We start from the raw sequence: 4,381 nt of genomic DNA on the forward strand, positions 1-4,381 counted from the left end.
CTCACCAGCCCATCGCCGGATGGGAGACAGAGAGAATCCAGACATAGGTCACTCCCTGTGCCTGAGAAAAAGGAAATCTCAGAGAGAGGAATGGAAAAAGGGATGAACAAACCAAAATACATGTGGGAGAGATCAAACCTATCAGGTGTTGATTTTCCCCAAACCCTTCCACAGAAAAGAGAGGAAGGCATCAGTTCTGGGTCCTCATTGCACCATAACTCTCAGGGGAAAGTGAGATCGGGGAGGGACCTGCTGCCAGTTGTCAGTCAGAATAGGAGGGAAGCCATGAGTGACATCTGCCATAATGATTCCACATCTGCAGGGAACAATCCTGAACTTCGAGAGCTCACAAGGTCTTCGTAGGGCATCCCAAATGATTCCTGCATTCCCACACAGTTGTTGAGTTGTTTAACTGATTCCTCACCTGCGAAGGCAGCTCTCGGGAGCACTTCTTTCTCAGAGCCCCGGATGTCTGGGACCCACGGTTCTTCCCCTCGTTCCAGCTGGGAGATCACATCAGGTTTGGAAACTGGAAACCCTACTGCAGGCAAAGAAAACAAGAGAGGTCAATGGAATTTGTGGGATACTTGTCACAAAGAATATTCCATAGTTTTAACCCCATCTCATTTTTAGACAGTAACATCTGTAGCCCTCAGGATTCATCTGCTTGCCTGCATCAATATCTCTTTTCTTATAAGTACAGTATTGTGATAGGTTTATTAATTCATATTAAAACTATATTTGGCTGTAATGCAAGAAACCTACAGGCCAAAAACCTGCATTTTAAGCTAAAGCAAAGTTAGCATAGCTACATCCTGTGCCCTTTTACCCAGAAAAGGAACTGTTTTTCCTATACCCAAATAAAGTGCCTACGCTTAGGTCTAAGACCCTTTACCTAGACCAATAGACAATGAAGAATAGCAAAGGGGATATTTCAAAGTTGCACTCACAGACTTAACAAGTACCCCACAAGTGCGCAGATACCTGTCATCCATATGCACATACATACTAGCCTATGGAGTAAGCGTACCCTAACATTTCTATGGGGGAAGACTGAAATTTGGGCATAAGAGGAAGGATTTCTGGCATTTATTTCTATAAAAAGAGGTAACCTACCTCACTATGGTATCCCCACCCCCACCTCGACCTCCTCCTTCTTCTCTACACTTCACCATCTTCAACTACATATTCATGCTATCCATCTACGACAGCTATTAACCAGTAATACGCTGCACTTATTTTCTTTTCAAACCTTAAGTTCAAAAGGGACTCGGCTAAGCTTGGTCTCTCTAAACTTTATTTTAATTTGTGTATCAGATTATTTAGTTGACCTAAAAAGTAAATTCCAAAGTAGATTTGACAGCTCTTTGCATTAGTTTCCCTTGCAAGAGCTGTGAAACCAGAACCGCCAGAGGCAAGGCCAACAGCAGTTTATCAAAACACGGTGTGAATATTAACCAAAGTTTTCAGCACATAATATTGTATCATCATATGTATCTCCTGAATAACAGTAATACAATTGTAACTCTGTAATTCTACCTGTTTTACAATTTACTTACTATTTCATTGAGTTTAATAAAGTCGTTATGACTATATCTGTCTCCCTGTGAGCTTCCTGTCATACCCCCGAAGGTCCCTTTATCAATTCTGTGGAACCCGATTCGAAACACAAACTTTTATCTTCTGATCAAACAAATTGGCGAGCCTAAACCCATATTAGTTAATATAAATGATTAAGTATTATTAATTAATTAAAATAATTACAATACAAATTAAATTAAGTTGATAAATCAAATCAACATTACTCACACACCCCAAATAAGGCTACGCATCCCAAGGCCATCTTCCTTGGCTCAAAGTGGCAGGAGAGTTACTATTATAACAAATCATAGTCACTACCTTAGTGCCTAAGGACCAACTAACAGTGGGTCCCCATTGTGCTAGGCAAAGTGCAAACAGAGAATAGTAGATGGCCCATGCCCTGAAGAATTTACAATCTAAATCAGGGGTAGGCAACCTGCGGCAGCGAGCTGATTTTCAGTGGCACTCACACTGCCTGGGTCCTGGCCCCTGGTCCGGGGGGTGGGGGTGGGGCGGGCTCTGCATTTTAATTTAAGCTTCTTAACCATTTTAAAAACCTTTTTTACTTTACATACAACAATAGTTTAGTTCTATATTATAGACTTATAGAAAGAGACCTTCTAAAAACATTAATATGTGTTACTGGCACACGGAACCTTAAATTAGAGTGAATAAATGAAGACTCAGCACAGCACTGCTGAAAGGTTGCCGACCCCGATCTAAATAGACAGGACAGACACAGAATGGGGGAAGGGCTAGAACCCACTGTTAGAATAGAGATATTCAGGCCTGCCTGTAAAGCCTAGACTTTAAGAACTTAGGGGTATTTTTATCACTTTCTCTTTATACCCCTGTAACTAGCTAATTATCAAAATCACAGTCTACCTGTGTCTGGGCCTTCTCTCACTAGGATCGTCTGAGGCCTTGTTCTTAGGCTAAGGCCTTTGGCTAAGCAGCAGGGGCAGCCATAAGCTGGGAAGCGAAGGGTCACATCCTCACATCCCAAACCAGTCACACTGAAATAAGGTGCTACTGGGCTGTTAGGAAGATGATCCTGTCCTGATAGTGCCCATCACCACCAGATAAAGAAACAGATCTTAAGATGGATAAAGAAAACTTAGTTTGACAGCAGCCTGTCTGGCAAGAAATCACTTATCAATGGTTGTGAAACGCTCATTTCTGTATTGTTTTATCTTTATGGCCACCACTTTAACCTTGTTAATCTGTCTGGTTCTGTAATTGTTTCTGTCTGCTGCATAATTTTTTTTCTAGGTGTAAGTTCATTAGGGCAGTGGAATATGCTTGCTTGGAAATAACCCCAATAAACATCGCATTATCTGTGCTTCAGACTTCTGGTCATTTGCTGCTTGCTGTCTGCGTGACAAGAACCAGGGAAGTGGGAGGGTGAAGGGAAAACCCTCTAAAAAATGGACATGACCTGATAACCAAGAGGTAAGCCTTTAAGGAAGGTTTTAATACACTTTGGAACGGATCAGGGATTCCCATGAGGACTGAGAGGGAGCGATGGTAAACACGCATTTAGATCCTTTTCTTGTTTTATATCTTTTCCCCATAAGGCTGAACCTCTGGCACTGTCATGGATCCATAGGATCTCTGCAATGCCCTGGCTTTTAAACAGTCCTTGGGAGGTGCCCCTTGAGTGCACTAGACCCCCAAGGGCTCCCACTCTTCCACAAGGCCAGGCCACTTAGCTTCAGCACCTGAGACTGAGCCACTTGCTCGGTGCCCTTCCTGCACACTCCTCTCCACTTCTTCCCATTACTCTCAGCCAGCACCACCTGCCGGCTCCTTGGGAGCTTCTTGTGTTCCCTCCTCGTCTCTCACAACCTCATCCCTCCCTGCTGCTTCTTAGCTCTAACCCTGCACACACCCTCCCCGTATCTGGGCACCCCAGAATTATCTACTCCCCCCTTCTCTGCCCCTCCCACAGCTCTGTTCTCCCTTCACCCGTTGGGTCCTGAATGGAAACATTATACGCTCTCCTATCGAAAGAGGAGCTCATCTGACTGTCACACAAGCCAGGCATGAGTCATACACCTATTCACTCAATTTAGAATTCTACAGGCGGTGTATTTTCCTCTTAAAATGAGGAATAGGCATGAAAGCGACAGTTATTAATGTAGCCAATAAGGATACATTAAATGCAATTTTAAAATGACTGACGGCACCAAAAAGGCACATGACAAAAATGATACTAGTGGGTGGGAGATGAGGCAAATAAAGGGGGGGCAAGGAAACTTGTCAAACTTGCATGACAAATAAAGGTATAAAGTTATTACTACTCAGGTTCTTTAGAGACCCCACAGCTTCTAATAACCCAGGGGACAGGACTCCTTACCCAGTGAGGTCACCGTCTCATAGTTCTCCTGCATGACATCCCTGTAGAGGGCTCTCTGAGTGGGGTCCAGCAGAGCCCCCTCTCCCCTGGTGAAATACACAGCCACCTCCTTGAAGGTCACCGGCCTCTGAAAGAGCAAGAGTCCAACATTCAGGACCCCCTGCTCCACTCACAGCCCCACTACTCACGGAACAGCAGCACCAGGTAAATGGAAGCTCCGGGAGGCACATGTTAACAGAGTCCCAACCCCACCTTGCCTAGAACAGCCAGTAGGCATCAGAGGGTGGAAAGAGAGAACCTTTGTGTCTCCCAACTGACAGATGGAGGCAGGGTCATCACATTTATCACATACCCACTAGCCAGAGCTTGATACAGGAAATGGGGCCGTCTCTGGACCGTGCTGGTGGTTCCCTGGTAGGAATCCCAACATTCTCCAAATAA

The 4,381-nt window shown here is 44.4% G+C and overlaps 1 long non-coding RNA gene across 1 annotated transcript; it reads right to left on the minus strand.

The window, feature by feature from the left end:
- Positions 1 to 4,001, minus strand: LOC123358428. Its single transcript, XR_006575722.1, has 3 exons — positions 3,941 to 4,001; positions 425 to 541; positions 1 to 61 (listed from the first exon to the last, which is right to left on the minus strand). It is a non-coding gene; the product is annotated as an uncharacterized LOC123358428 (long non-coding RNA).
- Between the last annotated feature and the right edge of the window lie 380 nt (positions 4,002 to 4,381).

The sequence above is a fragment of the Mauremys mutica genome, unplaced genomic scaffold (assembly GCF_020497125.1).
Source record: "Mauremys mutica isolate MM-2020 ecotype Southern unplaced genomic scaffold, ASM2049712v1 Super-Scaffold_100054, whole genome shotgun sequence".
Classification (NCBI taxonomy): domain Eukaryota; kingdom Metazoa; phylum Chordata; order Testudines; family Geoemydidae; genus Mauremys; species Mauremys mutica.